The following is a 23,552-nucleotide window of genomic DNA, read 5'->3' as shown; positions in this document are numbered from 1 at the left end:
TTTAACACGTAAAAGGAAAATTTAATTTATCCACGTTGTTTAAATGTAATTATTTCTTTAACTTTTATTCTTAAGGCTATATTTAGTTTATTTTTTTATTTTACGTTGTCGCAGGCTAAGTGTTAGAAAGGACCATGCAGCAATAATTTTGGCTGTATAAATGAAGAATTGTTCATTTCATTTCACCTCGTATTTTATTTAAAATTTTATATGATAAGTAGGGAGATTTGTGACTACAATAAATAGTAGTGCCCACGAAAGTTAAAACTAAAGCTAAGCTACTTCTCGTAACGGTAAGTCTGCGATAAACACAAAAACTAGTGTAAGAAGTATAAAAGATTACGTGTATAAAATTTATTTCGACAGCCAACAAAGCATAACCATAATCGATTTATGTGTTAACACATTTGTTTACAGAAAGCGATGGTCCTACAAATTACCAGTGGTGTTCCTCAGTCCATTACCGGACGCGGGTGGAGCATTGATTAGACAGTCCATTAACCAGACTAGGACCTGTCCCATCTGGCCGCGATCCGAAGATAGAGAACCTGAGGAACGCTGGACTGTGAACCGTCCGCCCTTCCCACTGTTATCAGTTCGTGTTGGCGACTGCTCGGCAAAATCGCTATAAACCAGCGCAGCACTGAGAACACGATACATTATTCATCACTTGGCCACGACTGCAGCCTCAAGAGTCATGGTCTCTTGATTTAATCTCACAACCGCTCTTGACAAATTGGTGTACCCTTCCTAAGTGGTAATACTCGTATAAGGAATTCAGCGTAAGTTGTTTTGTACAATATTGATACGTATACACCGCACACAAGAGAAGAGAAATACACACATCCTACCATTATACAATGTTATCCTTCGGTCAATCCTAGTACAACCATTAATTGGACCTAACGCAGTACTGATAAAGTAACTTATCCTAATTAATAAACTTAGTTTAGTTAAGAAAGTTTTATAAATTTAAGTGATCAGAAGAATGTTTGCGGTACATATAAAAATATAGGAAACAGGAGTTGGATCATAGTTCTTAGGCTTACAAAGCTGGCGTTGTAACTAAAATCTACAGTAAGTTTCCGGTTCACTCTTCTGTGTGGAGCCATCTTCAGTCAACAAATGAAACTGAAACTTTTAATGATAAACATTCACATGGAGAGGTTAGAATATATTGATTGGGTTGGTATGGGGCCTATCATATATATGATATTGGTAATAATTAAGAAAATTAAATATCAAGGAATTATTATGATGGAGGAGGTATACTTCTAATTATCTTGTTTATTTTTGACAATAGTTTCTATGAATAAACTTACTGTGTGGAAGGGGGTCACTATTATCACCTGAAGCGGCAATCGTACATATGGACAACTTTGAGAAAACTACATTTGGAAGAGTTCAAAAGAAGCCAAAGTTATAAGTTCGCTACGTAAATTATGTATGGGCAGTTTAGACTTCACGGTAAAGACAGGGTGGAGGAATTGCCGCAATAAATATATGCTAGAGACATGTGCTAGAGAATATAAGCTAGAGAAAAATTTATAGAGAATATATGCTAGAGACTACATTACAATATCAAGTTTACCATTGGAAACAATAGGTGTTTACCATACGTAGACGTAATGATAACGAGGAAGTCAGACGGGTATATAGGAGGATCGTTATATATGAATCCAGCACACATTATCTCACCAGAATCCTTTGGAGAACAACAACTACGAAAGGTAGGAGTCAGAATAGGGCAAATTAAGAGCAAAGTCAGAATGAAGATTATAAAAAAAAAAAAACTGGCTTACGTTTCTTTCATCCAAGGAACAACCGATAAAATAAGAATATATTTGAAATTTCTTTGTTTGAAATTTTAAAATATACAAAAGGCGAAGTTAGGGCCTCAATTAAATACATTTATAAAAAGCAATCAAATAAAGAAAGTACAATAATATATTTTCAAAGGCTAACATCAAACAAAATTCTTAAACAACAGTAACTATGTCAATAAATCTAAATTTATTCATAGTTATATAAATAACTTATTATAACTAAACAGAAACCTTTTCAAGAATAAACCATTCACTCTTACAATCATACCGCTTGTTCGCCAGCCCACTCCAACATGGCCTAAGACCTAGAGTGCACCAGCCGCGATCATTCGCTCCATGAAATACTGTTTTAATGACGCTTAAAACCGGGTTTGCTGGATATTGAGGTGATTTGAACAGGAAGGGAATTCCACAGTCGACAAGCCGATACTGTGTGACTCATACGCAACAGTTCTATGGTGTGGCATAAACAGGACTGAGGATCCGGATCTTGACCCACTTGCTCTTTGTGCTACAAACTCACAATCGTCAGAGATACATTTTGGCAATTCTATGTGGATATGTAAAAGCAAGAATTTATATTGTTCTCTGATCAATTAGCTTTAAAATATTTGATCGGATTATGGAACTATCTGCTCATAAAAATAAGGAGAATATTAAAGAAAAACACTCGCAATATCCAATCAGAACTATATTCAAGCCAGCTCAGTAACTGAAGAATTGTTAGGACCAGTGAAGAGCACACATTCACTGCATACTCTAGTACGACATCTGCTAGTAACTGAGGCTCAGCCTAAAGCGGAGAACAAAGCGTTCTACACGAGCACATTAGACGATAGGTCAGGGCACTGAACAATCGACCGTAGCGAAACATAGTCTCAAAACCATGCATGCAATCGAATTAGGGAAAGCAGATGTACCTTCAAAAATGCCTTACTGATTTATCAATCGATGGCAAAAAAGAATCAAGACAGAAAGTAATTTCAATAAAGAACACAGCATCAAATAATCCAAACCCTAGCAGCCCGTGAAAAAGAAGATCATTGATCCCCCATATTGATCACTGTTTGTCGTATTGGTCTTGGGTTGGTTAAGCTTCAGCCAATCACAGTTCATCAACTGATCTGTCCGGAGATGTGTATAATTGGCAGTTTTGGTTTTTAACGTCGTGTTGACTGGAGATAGTTCACCACAGTACGGTGGAAATATTTCAAGAATTTAAGTGTGGACAATGTTTCGACGTTTTGTGAACCCCAACGCTTGGTAAAACATAATTTTCAACATAAATATACTGCAGATCTACATTTCAAATAGATGCGCTGTGTTCATCAGGAAGTGGCATAAACAGTGGATGGCAACATCGACACGGATTTTGTTATGGAAAAGTATCAAATATTACTGGGTCTACTATACCGTGATTGTAGTGGTAGTAGGAACAGTATTCATCTTTATACCAGTAGGAACCATTTTTAAATCTTCTTGTACATAACATACGAGTATTTATCTAGCTCGAAATGTTAACTCGTCATATCCCAGCATTCCACGCGTCAGTTAATTATCAATTATTGATGCTTTGGTAACATAATAGCAGCCATATTATTTAATACAGAACTAAGGGGATAGGTTTTTGTCGGCTGAACCTTAGCGAAGCTAATCACTCAAGGAGTATTATCTGTCTGTAAGTACAATATCTCGAGAAAAAACCAACATAAACTTGAAATTTTACATAAAGCTTCATTTCTATACGAGCAATATCGATGAGGGTGCTTGTCACTCACTCCATAGAGTTTGGGTGAGTGTTAGCATACCTTTTTTCGTTGTATCTTACGGGAAAAAATTATATGAATACAATCATATTATATTTTGACATGTGACATGACATAGTAACTCACGTAGCCTAATGAAATAAGCTAGACTTGAAATTTTGCATGTAAACCTCAACAAAGCTATGGTGTCGTACTCATACCTTGTTTTAGGGATGCCCTGAAAAAAGTATGAGTTCCAAATACTGTGCGTAACAGATTACATAAACAATTTCGCCAAGCTGTTCAGTTTGCGTTCTTCTGGTATAATAGGTGACATCAACAAATATCTAAAACACGTTTCTATAAAAGCAAATACTAGAATAATCCACTTTAAAAGTCCGCAAATATTCCGTTTCAATTTTTAGTGAACATTGTTCAACTAAATGCCAAAGTTTTCTTTGTTTTCTGCGCAATCAAAGCTACCAATCACCTCCTCCACCTAATGAAGGAGTTGCGTGGGAGGAGCCCTTGGAGACCGGCGTTTGTCACCACTAAGTAGACCTATAAAATATAAGCGATTTGTCCGAGTATTTTTGAAATCCACAGTGATTACAGCCCACACGGTCTTGGACAGCGGGATAGCCGGCCAGGGACTTGTCCGCTAATTTGACGTTGGCGAGCAGACGATGAGCCTGACTCGTTTACTGCATGTTGTAACTATCCGACTTCCATTGGCGGCTATATTTCGCATAAAAGCTGTAAAGTGCGCTAATTATTGTTTATGGGTGTAATATGAGTAAGTACTGGTCGTACAAGTATTGCTGTATTCTCACCCCGCGCTGTCATATCCGCTCGCAGCACATGTCTGAAGATTACTCGAGTAACATAACACTTTGATCGTAATAAATCCATGCTGACATTTATTTTCTGTGCATCTTGTATGCATTAAATCTAGATCGCTGCACAACGACAAGTAATCTGCAACTTCTATTTTAGAGATACTGAGCAGGTCAATATTTATAAATCTTAACTTGACATGTTCCCGCCTAGTTATAACACGATGTGCTAAAATATATTTCTTGCATTATTATAATATAGTTTAGAACAAACGTTTATAATTGTTCTGGTCGATCTTAAGGCTACTAAAGATCGATACAAAAAGGTTCAAACACATATAAACAAATTATAGAAAGGGGTTATGATAAATTAAAACATTGTTTGCTAACATACATGGCACATTTGACTATATTAATTTATTATAACTTGAAATGTTGCAAATTTGAGATAGTTTTGTAGGATTTAATTTTTAATACTAATAGAAGATTTTCACTTTGTGCTCTTACACTTTTGTGAAGACATTTTTATGTGTGCACCGGGTGACTACTCGCGGCTACGCCTGCAATTTTGTAGGTTTTAGATGTGCATGACCACTACTGGTTCAAGTGAATTTTATTTCCGACGCCAATGTTGAGTTTGTCTTCTTACTACAATCAAAAAAGTACGTCAAAAAGTGTATAACTATAGCCATTGTAATCTACTTCATTCTTAGTGTTTTTGTCCCATAGTTGATTTTGCATTGTTTCCCGATCAAGAAAGTTTACTTCTGTCAAAAGACAACTAAGATAAGTTTTATGACAATCTTTAAATTTATAGTAAAAGTTAGATAATAACTTTGTCTTTTATATATAATACTAAATATTTGCTAAAAATTTATAATTAAAAGTACATTAATAATACCACTATTTACGTGTTTGCTTTTTTAGAAAGTGAAATATATTTTTAATATTTTAGAACATTTAAGCTGTAATTGGTACTTTAGTTCAAAAGCACAGTCCAGCGAACTTCCATCAAGTAAGTTCTTGCCGACTGCTTAAAAAGGAATCTTTGGTGTCAAATTCTATCGTTTAGGGCATTTTCTAAGGTATATGAGTACTTGCCTAATCGCTGAAATCTAATTACGGCGGGATAACTAATAGATACTTCATATTGAATATACCCTCTATAAATGTAAACAAATTGAAAATATCTGTGAAAATAATTAAACATAATTATTATGGTTATGATGCCATAATACAATGTTAACACAGAACATACAGATCACATTTTTTTGATAGGCTCTTTCAATTAATATTTCACAACTTTAGAGACCAAGATATGATTTTTTGCTATTTTTGGACCTTTTAAGCGTAGCCCGGGTGGACTTCCGAAATAAAAATATTCTTTCTAGGGTCCGTACGAATGTTCATGTAAAATTTCAGTATAATCGGTTGAATAGTTTACGCGTGAAAGCAAAACAAAAAAGCATAGGTACTTTCTCATTTATTGTATATGATCGAATCTTATTTGATGAATTTTGAGATTTATTGAACTCACATCCATCTGGAGACAGATTCCGAACGGTAGCTCAGCGTTACTGCTACAAAATACTATACATATTTTGTAGTTTTTTCTACTCTATTCTGAAAATTAAAAGATTCAAAAAATCACGAGGAAAACACATATACCCTTAATAATCCAATAATATACAAAGGTATATTATCGTAGTATATCGTAAAGACGTATGATTGTAGCTTTTTCACTCTTCATCTATTAAGACCCTCATGGTAAGACCTGAAATCGTTTACAACATTTTGTCACATAACAATAATGCAAAAATAAACATCATGACGACAATAAGTATAAATGTCCTTTAGTTGTATCTAATCCGCATCCATCTGTAATTATGTTTTGAGATCTCAGGCAGAACTTCGATGTATCCTATAGGTTAAACCACAAATTTTGACCTACAGCGGCGAGGAGAACAGCTTCAGTGCACACACCTACGAACACCACTCCTAGCCTGTCGTGACGTGGGCACTACGCCATGTAGTACAAGCCTCCTCGTCTAGCTAGCTATCTCTACACATTAATATAGTATCGAGGCGCACAATTTAACCCCATCCTCGTTATCTAGTTATGGTTTGCGGTTCCGCATTATGTTAATTAAGAATTTCACGGGAAATCCCAGATTGCTATAATTTTCTAACCATAAAGTGGAAGTAATTCAGTAACGTTTAGTTAGTAATACAGTAGGGATTAATCTTACTTCAGTAAATTAAAATTAAAAAATCATAACTATTACAATAAAAACTGTATAACCAATAATTATGGTTACTTCCTTAAGTTGATAAAGATGTATGTTAATTTCAGACATATTTGCACAACTGTGCCCACATTGGTTTAGGATGCTGGTACTGTTTATTTTCCTAATGATTCACATAACTACGGTTCAGTTAATCAATCGAACATGAAACATTCCAAATAACGATCTAACGAATGCCCAGTGACACTGGTAAAAGTTTAACATTAATTCGAAACAAGTGCTGTATCTTATTCAGTTTCAGATTTAGTAAGTTTTTTATTACATTTCCATTAAGGTTTAAATTTTGCCTGCCTCTTGTAGTAAATTATAGCTTGAGAAATAGCAATAGTAGTTTCTTAAAACCAGAACTTAAGAAATATATTTTACAATAATTATTACTTATAACGCTCCCTCTGCCCGCTCTAATTGGAAGATGTTGGAGCAGATCTGACATTCCATTCTTCCAATATGACATGACTAATAGTGTCCGTTATACATCCTAGTTGGAGGCGCCCCACCTCTATCCTTACTCATCCTGAATATCATGTCACTCCGTAAACGGCACAAAGGTCCTTTTCGGTTTAAGCTTATCCTAATATTTTTGTTCTAAGTAATAGAACAAAAAAAACTCTCTCAAGATAGCCAATGGCTACTTCCCCATGAAAATTAACCACTCTGTAATTAATTAATGTACCAATTAAATATTAAATAATAAAACTATTATCCCCTGTATAAGTAGTCCACGCACTACTTGTATCTAAGAGCGACAGCCAACAATTTTTTGATTCTAAACTTCTGAAGTAGGATCATAATGCTAATAATTTAGTTACCATTTCGCTGAACATAGCATGCATAAGCAATAAAAGTTTCTTTTAAAACCCAAAACAAACTATGGACTCGTTTGGAATACAAAGCACAAGATTTATTACTTCATAAAATACGATACCTTTTAGGTGTAAAAGGTACTTGTTATTTTTTTGTAAGTGAGATAAATAGTAGATCATATTGCTAAAGTTCTAATTTATTCGATTTAGTACTGACATGATGTACATAACTGTGAATGATAATCATATCATTGTCAGTCCAATCGATGTCAGTTAACATCGCAGTGCACTCAAGTGTGCACCTGATGAGACAATGAGAATACCTGTTCACCTAGATTGCACTACATCTTGTAGACTAGTAAATGTTGTTTCTGATGTAGAAACTATGCAAAGAGTTTGTTGAGCTTCTTCGTTGCCGACTGTTTTTGGATCTCTTCAGACGAACATGACTCCAGATTTCAGAAATCAAGTCTGTGACAGCATCAGATTTCAGACGCTGCACTAAGAGGAAGGTGAACTGGAATTGAACTCAACATTCACATTGATTCAACCCTTCCCACCAGAGCTAAGATATGTGTATGATGTGACTAATAGAAATGTTACATTAAGAATACAATCTCACATATCCATGTAGCAGTAAAGATTACTGAAATTAGAAGATTCAGAGTACCAGATATTGGCATATATACAGGCCACCAGACTTCACTTAAAAACCGCGATTTATTCTGATATGTACAACTTTTTTACAAGTAATAAAACGTCTCTTTAAATATTAAAAAGATGTATTCCCCAATAATGTAATGTAATAAATTTTATTTCTATTCCGTTCACCATAAAACTATGTTATATAAGGAATTACAATTTGTGACAAATTTTACCAGAAAATGGGCACATAATCACATACATATCACTGATTTATGTTTAAAATACCACACGTTCTTTGACTGAACATTTTAATGTATTTATAGGGCATTGTCTTTTAAAACAGTAATATGTACGCCTATCTTAAAAATAAAATAAAAATTCAATTGTGACTCTAACATAGGATATACTTTAAAGTATTACGACAAGATTTCGTAAAATGGGTTTGAGTTTGACCCGACCCATCAAAAGTACAAAATATTCAGAGAAATACCAGTGATAATTGACGCTAATATGCGAGCATTTAAAGCTCTGTAGGTGTTCTATGTGGCGCGTAATGAATGTAGTGGCTGCATGACTACAGCACGGTGCCTCAACAATCAGCTATCAGCTGTTGACAATGTAGTGAGATCAGCTGATGATCAATCAGCTGTGCCTTGCTGCCAGCCGGGATGCCGATCTCTCAGATAACTCCCGCAGTCTTTGTATTCCTCACTAAACACCCATTGTTCCGGGCGGGAAGTTAGATTGACTGCGCTGTGGACCACACCGATGGTTGACATCGACTCATCAAAACTTTAAATTTAATCTCTAGTTTTGTATAATATAAAGTCAATTTCAAGAATGTTGCAAGAAGACCGACTTGTAACATAAAAGAGTAACGAACAAGTTGTTAAATTCAGAGTACGACTTGGACCTTCTTGTGTTATAATATATCAAAAAGACAGTAATTGAGGGTCCTTTTAATGTTAACTAAACATTGGACATTCAACAATATGCAATTAATGTTAAATGTTTTAACTATAGTAGAAAAAGTAACCTTTACACTGGATTTTCTCTTTGTTTCAAATAAATTACAATAATAGTAACAGTATTTCTTCTTTTTTTTTTAAGTGACAAGTAAAGTATTTATTGGAACATACAATATAGTCCGATCCCCCTTCTGGTTGCTCACTCCCTCTTTTAACAAAGCACGTCTTAATTTGAAGTTTTTCCTCAGTTGAGCATTGAAATGTCTTGATACGATAATTTAGTTCATTTAACTTTAGAACCATGTTCCCGAAGTAAGCCCCCTCGTCCCCGAATTTATTTCCTGGTCTTAACTTTATGCAGTGCAGTCGATCTTTAAACCTGAGTCCTTACGAAATGAAAATAAAATATTCCATTACGAAATGATAACGTTTACGTTAAACTTTAAAAAATCGAACTTAGGCATGAAAAGTAAATCAATAAACTAATGAAATATAGTATTAAAATATTAAGTAGCGTTTTCCAATTAATAAGTTCAGCAGTTTGCGAAGGAAGGCTTCACGTATCTTGTGTAATTTGATGAGTCGGTTCTGACCCCGGTTTGACATTTTCCAAGTATCAAAAATATTTGCCAAATATTTGCTGGTAAACGAATGCCCAGGAGGCCCAAGTTTATTTAATTCATTCCACACACAGCTTCACATATGGACTGAAATAGAGGCCTACTGTACTGGAACGGTGACTTTAAAGGAAAGAAAGAAAACAATAATTGATAGATTTAATCATTATATATTTTATTGCTGTACCAAGTTTTTTTTTAACTGTCACCCTTAAAAACGCTAAAATATTATAGTTTAAAACAAATAAAGTACCTACTAATCTAAAAAAATGAATGTATACCAAGCCACACAGCTCCCGTTCTACCTTGCGTTTAAGTCTCCAAAACAAACCAATCCTATTGAATTTGTAGCTGACTACTATGATATATTTTTAATACTGTCATTCTACGCAAATGTATAAAACTTACCAGTTGTATTAGTTTTGCCAAATTGTGTTACATTCCTTATTATGTAGTGCAGTATAAGGTAATAGTGTTTTCAATGATAAATAATTCTTAACATAAGATAAGAAAAAAAATTTCAATTCTGTAGAAATGTAATCATCTGCAGTTTACATAGAAGTTTTTATAAAGATACAAATGATGACTTCAATGATATGGAATAAAATTAAAACTAAAGATTCTCAGTTTATTACTACGTTTACTGGAATACGTTTTTTTAATTCTTCAACGGTTACTTAAAAGTACGTTTTTATAATAGAGCCAAGATTTAGGTACATACGTTCTTAGAAAACCATATCGTACATTAAGGGAAGGATTTGACGTTGAAAATATTGAACCAATTTATGGGTCAACTTAAACAATTAAATAAAAAGCTAAATAATTATTTTAGCGTAAAATAAACATTGGTACGTACTCTCAAGAATCTCAGCATCGTCAGTGCTGGTTAGTCCGGGGTCCGGGGCGAGCGCGGAGACGCACAGAAGCGCGAGGAGGAGGCAGAAGAAGAAGCGCGGTGCTCGCGGGGCCATGGCGGACACAGCACTGACACTGACACTGGCACTGGACTGGCGGGCAGGAGTCATTGACACGGCAGCGTGTAAACAAACAGTAGCGGCCGCTGAGGGTAGGAATCTGGAGGGTTCCCTGGAGACAGGCAGGAGCGTAAACACTAGAGCGAACAAGTACAGGCTCAGACTTCCGCGGAGAGGGAATCGTGAAAAAGACTTGGTGAAGAAACTCCCAGGAAAGATCATATATGATGTATGCTCAGAAGAATTTAAGAAGGAAAACTTTATTAGTGATGCAGCCTCAAGAGAAATGAAAGTGTAGCAACAGATAAAAAATGCAGATAAACATAGTTAAAACTTGACATGCTGAATATATTATCATAACAGTTGTGCCTTAAAACGACAAAAATGAGGATTGACTTGACGGTCAAAATCATGAAAAAGTCCATGTCAATTTGTTAATTTTTTCAATTAGATGCATGATTGAGAAAATGCTCGGTTTATAAGCAACGTTTCCTCCAATTTCATTGTATAGTGATCAGTAACAGAAACGTTTACGGTAGTTCATCGGACCCATTGATGCTATAGATGAGAATTGAGGACGAAATTGGACCAAATATGTAGAGGTTCAATAAGAAAAATTCCCAAAATAATAATCTATTTATACAAAAAGAAACAAAAAAAGGAATTCAACATTTCTTCAAAATTCGAATACGTTTTCAGAAGCTCACGTCTTTGTACAATTATAGTTTCAATACTTGGCAACTTAATAAACCTTCTATTAATTGGTTTCTTAATTTAGCTGACACTCCAATGAGAAGATAATTTTATTTGGAAGAGATGAAGGAGATTTGAGCTCTAAATTAGTGATAATTTAGTGATCACAACAATCACACTAATATCAACTCTCTTCGTAAGCTTTAATTCAATTGCGGCGCAAATTTTGGGACTTGTTGACGAGAGTGTGTGTGATTGCTATGCTGAGCTTGTGCCGACTACGTGGTCGTCCCCACATGAAGGCATGCGCTTCTATCTAGTACTTTCGCCTGACTCTTTGTTTACCTCCTTTAAAGTGTACATCCGGCTTAGAATAACTCTATTTCTAAACAGTAACAATGTTGGTCAAGGGCAACAATAAATTGTCTCATTGTAGTGTAAGGGTTCGGTCTCATCGGAAACAGTCGTCTCCAATACGCGGTAATTAAATTTAAGTTTTCTGAAATGAATTCTCAAATCTAAGCTTTAACTGGTTTATTTGATTAATTGTATTCATTTTATAACATTTGTTTGTTATTGTACTTTTGTGTATAGTTGATGCGTTTTTGATCAATGTGTGTACAAATTTACAAAATCTTCGTTGCAGCATGCGTCTAAACATTTGCAACTAAACAGCCATGCATTCATTTTCACCGTTATACATTTTTTCTCCCAGAGGCGGATTTGAAGATTTGCAGCCCCTGGGCTATCCACACAATTTATGGTACCTATAACTTAGAAGGCTGACACAATTTCTCTTCTGCCTGCCGGAGGAATGTAAAAATGTCTTTTCTGTATAACTATCCGTGTGTCTATCTGCCCACAGAACATCTCGAGAATAAAATTAGATATAGATTTGAAATTGTTTATGCAATCTCAGCGAATTTTTCACTACTCTTTGAAACTTAACAGAATTTCTAATGGTCACTTAAATAGATAAACCGAAAGTTTTAGAGAACTCTTTTAAAACTTAATCTTATGTACCAGCTTATTGTAAAATTTCTGAACTAGATAGTACGTAAAGCATTCTTACATTTTGGTCGTTTGATTTTGTTAAAGATTATTGTGAATTACTACGATATCATAATCAGGCTAGGCCATGGGATTACTTACTTTTGGATTTACGTGTAATATCATAACTAAGTTTGGTTTTTGTATAGATTGCTGTTAATTTACACGATATCATTATAAGACAGGCTATGAGATTACTTACCTTTTCTACTGACGTGTTCTTTATTTTATAAGCTTGATTTTGTTAATGATTACTGTGAATTTACACGATAACATTATAAGGCAAGGCTATGGAATAACTTACTTTTTTACTGACGTGTAATTTGTGATCTAAGCTTGATTAAATAAACTTACATGACGAATAAACAAATAAAATCAATTTAATGATTCCACTTCTACATTTTGTTGAATTATTTTGTATAACTTTTACATCGCGGTAAAACGAGATAAATCAAATTTCGGGACATCCTTCCTGTATTTGTTACACTTTATGATAAGGAAATCAGATAAATAAAATAAACTAAGGCAACACCTCTTAATATCAATACATTAAAATTTCTGTGTAATATTCCTGATAAGACATTACGATAATACACTTTGTAGTACTAACGCGATTTTAATATATATAATTTGGTTTGATTTGAATTTAATTTTAGAACACATCAAACATTTTTAATCAGCCAAAGTTATTTCATAAAATTCATAAACATATGCATTTAAGAACATTATCAACTATTTTTATCTTAAAACAAAAGGACACAAAACTATTTAAGCACACTAAGAATGTTTTGTAAAAAGTTTGTATAAATAGTATTTATATAGTTGTTACAGAATCTTAAACGTCAAATAAGTTTGTATCAAAATGGAGACGTTTTTTAAATATGTAAAAAAGCAAAATTTGGTTTTTTGAAATGTTTTTATAATAAAACATTTGAAAATACAACTATAAAACTAGTTGCATGGAATTAGAACATAGTAATTTGATCATCGAAATTCGAGCACTAGAGTTAGTTATTGGTACATTACGATCTTTGTATTCCACGAATACGTTCTCAGAGCAGTTAAAAAATTGTCAAAACTAATTGTATGATAACAAAATTGTTTTGTTCTTGGTAAAGTTATTTGAAAAAGTTAATATCACTTGATCATTCCGGACTTACTCTGGGTCAGCAATGGCTGCGGTTCTTCAAATTATGTTTTTCCTGCTACCGTTCGCAATGGCGATTCCTCTGTGGTTTTCGTAATACTTGGCTTGGCAGGCCGAAACGAATCACCCGAACAGCTTTATTCGATTAAATCTGTTCTAACCTCCTGCACTCAAAAGATCTCCAAAACTGGATTGTTAGGATTTTTAACAATTCAGTCTTATGATAATTTTACATAATACTCTATGTAAAACTTAGAATTATTAAAAGATTTAGTACTATTAAACTGACAATCAGGCTTCTTTGTGCACGTCATTCTTGTAAAAACCAACGCGTTAACATGCCGCTTGCTTTTAGTTGATAAGTTTTTGTATTATCTCACTAGTTGTGCCCAGCACTAATCAGTATGACCACCAATAAAAAAGAGTGTTATAGCACTCGTAAATGGATTGTTGCCCATCTCTTGAACGTGCTGTGCAAAGAATTCTCACTCTCCTAACGATTGTCTTTTAACGATAATAAGAACTAGCCATGAGTGGCACACAGGTTTCTTCTGTTCACTAGGGATTTATTCGATTATCATTTGGTGAAGGAGGGCGTGGAAGAGCGATACAGTACCCATCGTGTTTTCCGTTATTTCTTATTATTCTGCATATCGAAAGTGCGCAGTCTGAAGAGAATAAAGATGACGCTATTCTAAACAATGTTGTGAGAGCAAGATTAAATCCAAAAAATATGTTTATACAATAGGAATAAGCAATATGAACCAGTTTAAATATTGAAGAGGAAGATACAGGAGTGCTGCGACTCTTATCTGGATCTGGACTAATAAATGGAATGAGGTTCCAGCATCTGTTTTAGTTTTGTTTATTCCGTTTTTTTTTGCTCTAGAGGCTTCCAACCTTTTGTTCATATGACGATGTATGGAAATCGTCGATTTATGGAAATCACCGATTTATGGGAATCGTCGATTTATGGAAATGTATCTGAAGGTCCGACGTTCTTCAGGGAACCAACTTTCGACTCATCAGCATCACGTTAGTAATCACCCGGCATGTTCATAAATCTAGGATCAGCGCCTTCAGAAGATACTGGCGCCAGAGCTTCTTTGATGATAGATGTGCGAAATGATACAGTGTGATCTTGTTCTAATTACGGTCTAAATTGCGTCTTCTTTATGCTGCTTTGTTGGATGTTGGATTTTAGTGACTTGAGCCATTTTGCCATTGCTAATTTTTTAACGGAGATATATTTTCAAATATATATGGTATGAATTTGGCGGTGTTTGAAGTTCCAGGATCAGGGATTCATTGAGTGAGTCGTTTTATGAAATTACTTTTCCATACAAGTCATAAAGCGATCTGTTGTCATCGATATTGTCGTCGTCGTTGCGGATGTTGTTTAGAAGGCCGTAAGCTGAAATGGCTTCTTTCTATCAAAGAGGCAATGAACCAATCTTTGTTGATTATCTCCTTTATTGCTGGGCCGAAGTAAGATCTTTGGACAGGTCTGGAATTAGTGGATCAAGTGGTGTCAGCGTTGCCAATTTAGACAAGTGTAGTATTTCTTTTTCCGACAAAGTTAGGAAGAAGTTGATCTTAATTCTAGAGAAGGTGCGTTTATTCACCATATCACATTTTGGGAATTAGAATGGCAATTCGTATTTGCTTCAACGTCACACTATTGCCTTTGGTCCTACAGTTTGGAACCTAAATAGTCCTACTAAGTTTTTATTTAATCTTGATTGAATAATAAGGCTCCATATAAAGCCATTACATTAATTTGCTATAATTGTATGTAGAAACACGTAAGACTACGTTTCGATTATTGGAATCCACCTTCCTGGTGGATCCACCTCCTTAATCGACCTTATCCACCTCCTTCAGTCGACCTTTTGTCTTGGGGAACTGCCGAAAGTCACATGGTGCTAAATCAGGAGAATAGGCTGGGTGTTGCAACACTGAGATCTTCTAATTAGCTAAAAACTGCTGATTTTTGGCACCATTTTTGAGCAAACTTTAGACATGTTTAATTTTTCATGTTAAAATCTGTCTCACAATTGTCTTCATCGGTGTTGACTTGGGTAGCTCGAATGGGTAAACGACGATCTTTTCTCACGATTTGGTTAACTCATGGATGTTTTCATCATAGTTGAAGTACAATCGCGATCGAGATGCTCGTCATCTTCCACTTCCCGGTCTTCACGAAACCGTTTGTGCCATTCAAAAACGCGCCCGCATCATAATGGAGTCACCGAACAACTTCGTTCAACATATTCAAACTTCGGTAACTGATTTTTGAATTTTAATCAGAAACTTAATAACATCACTCTACTCTTTACACCTTTGCACTGATGATTTTCCCGATAAACGATTTTCACTCGATGCTCTTTACACAACAATTGTGGCCAGAGTACTAAGAGTACTAGACTGAGTGATGTTATTTTGATATCCACGGACTTATCAGTACCTGAGGAGATAATCAGTGTGCTATTGCTTATCAGCTTTAATAAAGCTTAACCCGCTAATCAGCTCACCGAGCGAATGTTGAGTTTAGCTCCAGTTCACCTTCCTCTTATGTGTAGCATCTGAAATCTGATGCAGTTTCAGACTTGACTCCTGAAATCTAGTCATGTTCGTCTGAAAGTCCAAAAAATAGTTGGCGTCGAAGAACGAAGTAGTTCAAAACGGACCCCCACCCGCATCGTTTCGACATCAGAAACACCCAAACTACAAAAAAATAGTGCAATCTAGGTGAAGAGATATTCTCATTGTCTCATCAAGATGCACAATTGAGAGCACTACGACGTTGGCTGACGTCATCAAGTGTCAGCACCTCAAAGCTCGGTGGAGCGACCGAGTCTTCTACACATAATGGTGGGAAGGGCTACACACAAATACTCTTCGGCGTGTCTATAGAAACGGACATGCAGACAGACACCGACATAATTTTATAAAGGCTCTAGAAGGTCCTTAACAGTTAAAGCTCTTGGTATAATAGACAGAAAATGACAATTTTATAAAGGACCTATTGGATCCTTAACAGTAAAGCTCTTGGTGTAGTAAACGGACAGCGACACAATTTTATAAAGAACCTAGTGAGTCCTTAACAATAAAGCTCTTGGTATAATTAATTATAGACCTAACTATTCTAATTTGTAACCTGTTAGTCATCTGTAGCAATTTAAACGTGAATAGTATATGGTGCTACTCGACAACAATGTTTCTATTACAAATGATACAAAAGAGAAGGATATCAATCCGGAATCAGAATCGGAATGACAGAATAAATTAGACGTTTTTCAACAACTGAACGACATTACTGATCAGATTTGGAATTTTATCGGCTTCCTACCAGTATCCATGTGACAATACTCTTTTATTTTCTCGGCTGGCAGCTAATCAATTTATAAATAAAGTATGATAATGCTTCTGCCACCCACCGCCTCCTACCGGTGGGCCTTGGTCCTTCGGCAGACAGACGGACGGGCACTTCGGGAATTCTTGGGCGGGTCCGCCCCGAAACCTTGGCCTATGCTTTGATCATTCTCGTGCCGTAGTCCACGACGCTGCCTCTTCCTTAGGCGTGTCTTCTACCCGGCGATTATACCTGACAAACACGGAAAGACTGAGATACCCTCAGGTCCTCTTCAGATCTCTTGGTGAAGAATCGGCATGCCTGAGCATGACTACAACTGAAGAATTCCCAGCCTAGTTTAGGAAATTAATGAGACCACTTAAAAAGTAGCTCGGGTCTCATTTGATACGACCTGACTTTACCGATATATTAAATCTCTCGGGCAACCATCTTGCTGCAGGAGGGGGAAGACCAGTTCTGCAAATCTTTCCCGTTAGTTGAATTCGCGCTCAGGTTTCGCAGCCACTGACCTTTATAGAATGACGCGGCCGAATTTATAGTCCCGCCTGCAGGGTCGATAATTCTTGGGTTTGTTTTTCTCTGGCGTGTTTAGTTAAATTTACCATAAAGACCGAGGCGTGACCAAAGCAAGTGACACAAAAACAGGGATGTATAAATCGGAATCCACGAACAATCAGTGTTGTTGCCAATAAAGGAGACAGCGTTATTTTGTCTGCTCTAAAAAAAAAAAACTATAGCTTAGTATTCAACAGTTCCCTTTTTTTATTATTTGATATTGTTTCAAAGTATTGAAAAAATAGTTTAATGCGTACCTTCCCAAGTCTATTAATGGATTAATTACGTGTCTTACACAAAGTCAGTCAAAACTTTAATTAAATTTTAAAATGTATTATGATTTTTTAAAGTTATTGACTTTTACACATGGACCAAAATGCTATATTACCAAGGACAAGCAACTGACCAATTCCTACTCTTTAAGTGGTATCATTATCACTATTGGCAACGATGAGAGTCAGTATTACCAACCTCGGGACTACATAAGCTGGTGGCATGTGTCCCGGTATCAATGCTGGGGCATCTAAGGGGGAGTGCGGACATCACATATGATTCGAGTGGCACAGGATTCATCATTGGACTTGCTTGCTGGCATTGAGGCATGCGTCTTAGAATTCAGTTAATTATACAAAGTGTGTCAGATAAGCTGTTCTAAAGGCTCATTCATCCGTAGCTGATATTCGCTGCTGATTTACCAGCGTTGATAAATCAGCAACATCTGAACGCTCCACCAGCTTCAAAGTCAACCAACATGCTGGTATTAACTAGCGCACTGGTAGCTTTAAACGTGGTGACGCGGGAAAAGGTCACATAACCACAGCGCTAGCAGACCAGCGCCTGACCAGCGCGCAGCGTCGTTTGAACAAAACGATACACTTATTGCTTGCACTTGTGGTCGAGTTGTTACACAGCTGTGTTTAAATTGTCAGGATATCATATTGGAAGTAGCACTTAGACTGTTTGATAAGGGTTTTCAACATTTCAAAAACTTTAATTGTTTGTGGTACCTAAATCATGTAAATTATACTAAATGAAGCGCCAGAGACGTAGCTTAGAGGGTGTTAGATTAGCAGCTTGAATATGCAGGTTTTGGCAGCGTTACACAGATGTCATTTTTAATTAAAATGAAAACTACACAACGTTCCCCTGCTGGAGACAGCATTTTAACTGGCTACATTCACGCTTATAACTAACGTTGACAACCAGCTAAGTGTGAATGGCATTTTTCACGCTTGTGTCTATAAGTGATTAAGTATTTAGTTAACAAAAAAACACACACATATATTATATATATATTTATATATAAAATAATTGAAACATTATATAAAATATATTAAAATTATTGGACAATTGTGAGTTTTCTTTTATAGAACATTTTCCAACAAGAAGAGCTCCTCCTTCAATGAAATATATATGTGTGTTTGAGTAAGAGTCTCAAAACCTTTTTTCATATTGAAAATAAAGACACACATTTTCTCGTATTAATGCTAGAAACATATTATTACCATTGCACACACATTCGACCTTAGCGTATCACATAATTTAAATGTAGATTTTCATATCCTGGACAAAAATTGAATGTAAAGATTTGTAATATTATTTTTAGTATATCTAAAACATAACTGATTATATCATTTTAAATGGGATTTAATTTACAGTAGCATGTTTTGTTGACATTTATTAATGGGAGAGCCGTCTTACAAGACGTCGGAATTCTAGTCATATTTTGAGATAGCGCAAGTTTTGTACTGTACCGTCTTTCCCCCTTAAATTCTGTTTGATGAGAACCTCACACAGTCCAGTGGCCCTGGAGGAATTCCAGAAGAAGGCTACTCCTTTTATTAAAACTAAATATTGTTACTCCGGTAAAATTTCCAGTTCTCCTACGCTGGAAAACTCTTAAAAGTTAAATGTGATTCAAGTTATTTCTCAGTTTAAATGTTACACAATTACCTGAAGTCACAGTTTACAAACAATTCACAGTGAATCTCGAGAGTGAGAAAGGTGGCATCTACAGTTCTGTTAGTGTTGCACAAATACATGTCTCTACCGTTGCTGATGTAATATAAACTCGGCACCAGCGTTATGTGCAGTCTCACACACAAACCACCTACGTCAAAATTAAAAAAGAACTTTACTAATATTGACCAAAATTATTAATTCAATTATTCCCTTAATAGAAAGAAACAATACGTGCATTTAACAACAACACTCAGTCAATTGACATTTAGATACCTCCCATTATAGAATTTATTGATGTTCATTGTTCCGCTCGCTGTTGATAATACTACAAAATTCAACACGAAAATTATACGTATACATTGCTTGTACTATTGTTGTACACGTTATACATTACATATAATAGATTTTTATTGATGTTTATCATACTTAGAATTTTGAAAATTGAACCGCAAAAGCTCAACTGTAAGGTTATAATAATACATAGCATAATAACAAACATAAACACGTTAAAACCTATTTGCTTTCCAGACAGGGTTGACGAGGATGTTAATCCTTTCTTTATGCAGTATCTGGAAATTAATCTCATTGGCTGCAGGACAAACATTTATCTTAGTTTATAGTTGAGCTTTTGTGGTTTTATTTGTTCTTCAGGCTCCAGATAGGTTGAAGAGGATTTTAAACAGTATTTAAACAATATACATGCTACTTCCAATATGATATATTGCCAATTTAAACACAACTGTGTAACAACTCGACCACAAGTGGAAGCAATAAGTGTATCGTTTTGTTCAAACGACGCTGCGCGCTGGTCAGGCGCTGGTCTGCCAGCGCTGTGGTCATGTGACCTTTTCCCGCGTCACCACGTTTAAAGCTTCCAGTGCGCTAAGCTAATATAAACCTTTTTAGAAAGCAAATAGATTTCAACATGTTTATGTTTATTATTATTGCTATTAGAAATTGTATGAAGCGAAATCAAATTAATTGTAATTACCTAAATATTATTAACACCTATGTATGTTTATTGTTAGTTTACTTATTAGTTTAACCTGTTTAAACGTGCTTTGAATGATTGTTTATTATCATTGTAATGTAAAAATACATCTTGTCTTGTGATATCTGGTAATTTAATGACAAGAATTTTATTTATAATGATTGCCGATATGTGGGCAATCGGTTTGGTTTGACTGTGCACTTTTGAGGCCAAAAACACACTACTAAGTATTTGCGTCATTGAGTATTGGAAGTGGTCTAATGTGCGGTGTAGGGGAAATCCCGTCCTTGAATCAGGTTTTTAATCTGGCATTGACGGCAAATAAATTATTTGAGAGCATATATTAATGGACCATTCCTTGAAACCCTATTTCCTAGAATTCATCTGTTTCTTCGAATGTTCAATCCTCTTTAAAGTGAGGTTTTGTTTTTATCGGCACATTTGAATGTACAACACACTCTAATTTTCCAAGTAATTCGCTTTCACAGCTGGCTTCACAGTGAAATCCTGCATCCTCTAAAGGTCTGCTAGATCCTGTAGTCAGCAAACATAGAGTACACTCAGCACATACTTCCTACATGACTCACAGACGGTGCGTGAGCTACGCCGGACTTGCAGGAATTTCCGGAGACCTGAAGTTCATCCACCCCTGTTCGTCATCACTGGATTGCTAATAAAACAAAGACAAGAGAATTAAATCACCAACAGTTTTTGTTCGGGTAGTTAATTTTGAAATATCACAGCCAAATAGAACATTTAGATACGTAAATACGGACTTGAAGTTGGCTTTTTGGAGAGAGGAAGAAGAATATTTACGTATATTTTGAAGACAATTAACAAAAGTATTGTTTGACTATCAAAGACATAAAGGAATTACAGGTATAACATATATCAGTAGTGGTACGAAGAAATAATTATATCGATAACTTGTGTCCATGTACTTTTCTCTCAGTTTCAAGACACTGACGTCAATACCAATATGAAGTACTCTTGGTAAACATATCAAACATAAATAATGACACATCATGCATCTAAGTCAAGTATCACCACAGAAAATAAAACCCTCTTTAAATTAAACACAAGACGTCGATGTGTGTTCACACATGTAAGATGCGGCAACTACCGCTGCAGTATTTTGACTTACTGGTTGTCGCACATCGTCTTCTTGTGTTGTGTATCGTAAGTAGGCTACAAGCCTAACACAAGACGACGCTTCATGCACACGGATAAGTAATTAATTATTGAAAAGCTGCAGGTTTCCTAGAAGTACCTTACCGGTTATCGAACTCGTATTTCTTGTGTTTTGTACATCGTAACTACAAGCTAACACAACACAAGACGGCGCTTCATGCGTACCGGTAGGCCATGCAATATAAACGGAAGCAGGCAGGTTTATTAACGGTGCTTTACTTGTGTATACTTGTTGTACTATGTTAAGATTGTGGTTTATTATTTGATAATTTTTAAGATCAAATCTAATTTATATGGCGTCTCCTGTAGTTTTAGGTAATAGGTTAAATTAACTTTAGAGTTTTTGACCGTTAGACGTCGTGTGGCGTAGTCTTTAAAGAAGAGAGCAGATATGAATTTTTCTTAATGTCGTCGCATCCTTCATTATTCTCCTTTCCCATATCACATAATCAACGAAATTAACAAAGGTTTCGAATATTTCGAGAGATGTTCCTAAAATAATGTTATTAATAAATCTAAAGTTAGCTTATTTTTATAGATACTTAAAGAATTAAGCTTAAACTATCACGTATGCTACATTACACTGATATTTCTAGTTTTAGTGGAACATCTGTTTGTAGTTCTAACTTGTAGTCTAGTTGTACAAAGTATCTTCGGAATGTAACGTCCACAAACGTAACGAGCATTCTACACACATAATGGTCGCAGCTGGTGTGGAATAATTGGCTAAGAACATGACGATTTACAACTTTACGCAGCTCCAATATTTATTGCCACAGTCCAGGAGGATAGAGCAAGCTTTCATTCTACAATAACACAACTTAGTTTTTGTGTTACATCGACAAAGGAATTTCCCATAAGAAATAAATCGGCCGTCACGTCGCCTCTCTTGGTTTTGTGCGAGTATTAATGTTAGACCAATGACAGAATTAAAAAATACCTAGTAAGAAAATGTATATATTTAGTCTGTTTTTAACTCTACACAATCAAAACCAGATATCAGACGTGTAAATGAATAATAGTTACATCATCATCAGCCTACAAGACCAATTTAGCCTTAAGGTCGCCATTTTCTTAATGCTTTTGTTTTTAACAGATTGATTGATAGTCATACAACTAATTGGCTGAGCGTTACTGAAGCTTATCACTCGAGGAGCTAGAAAGATTGTATTTCTATTTATCCGCACGATATTATTTTAAAAAAAGAACTGATTTGAAATTTTTCATCACGAATAATTCTATAAAAGCAATGATGGTAGTGCATGTCACTTCATGGAATTTGGCTGAGCGTTGCCTAATATTTTATATTGGTCTTATAGGTAACCATGATGATAACGAGAATACAGAAAAATAAATAAATCTGTAAACAAGCTGAGTTCAAATATATAATTATAATATAGTGGAAGTTCAGTGGCAAAAGTTAGTAACAAGATTTAACAATAAATTGATATATTTAAAATTATAATGTGCATTATTAAGGTAAAGCTTTCAACCCTTATTTTGTTTGCCACCTGCTCGATTGATCACAGCCTGAGTTGAGAAATTGATTTCAGAAATTTTATAAATATAATTATCAGCTTGAATAACTTTTGACCCCACATGTCTATGTAATCCCCGGTTGCATTTGCAATCGTTTTTATTTTGCAATACCTTTAATTTTTAAGACAGTAAATTAATTCTTTTCTTTAATTTTCAATAGAAGAATCAAACTTACTTTCATCTAATAAACAATACTTATAAATTTAAGTATAATAAAAAATATATATATATTTTTTTTAATAAAGTTTTAAAAATTACCCCCCTCAACTCCAAAAGAGAAGGGTGGGGTACAAATGGAAAGAGCCATCGAGTAGTAAATCAAATTTAA

This window comes from Homalodisca vitripennis, chromosome 2 (assembly GCF_021130785.1).
Source record: "Homalodisca vitripennis isolate AUS2020 chromosome 2, UT_GWSS_2.1, whole genome shotgun sequence".
NCBI classification, from domain to species: domain Eukaryota; kingdom Metazoa; phylum Arthropoda; class Insecta; order Hemiptera; family Cicadellidae; genus Homalodisca; species Homalodisca vitripennis.
Note: the sequence above shows the minus strand (reverse complement) of the source record.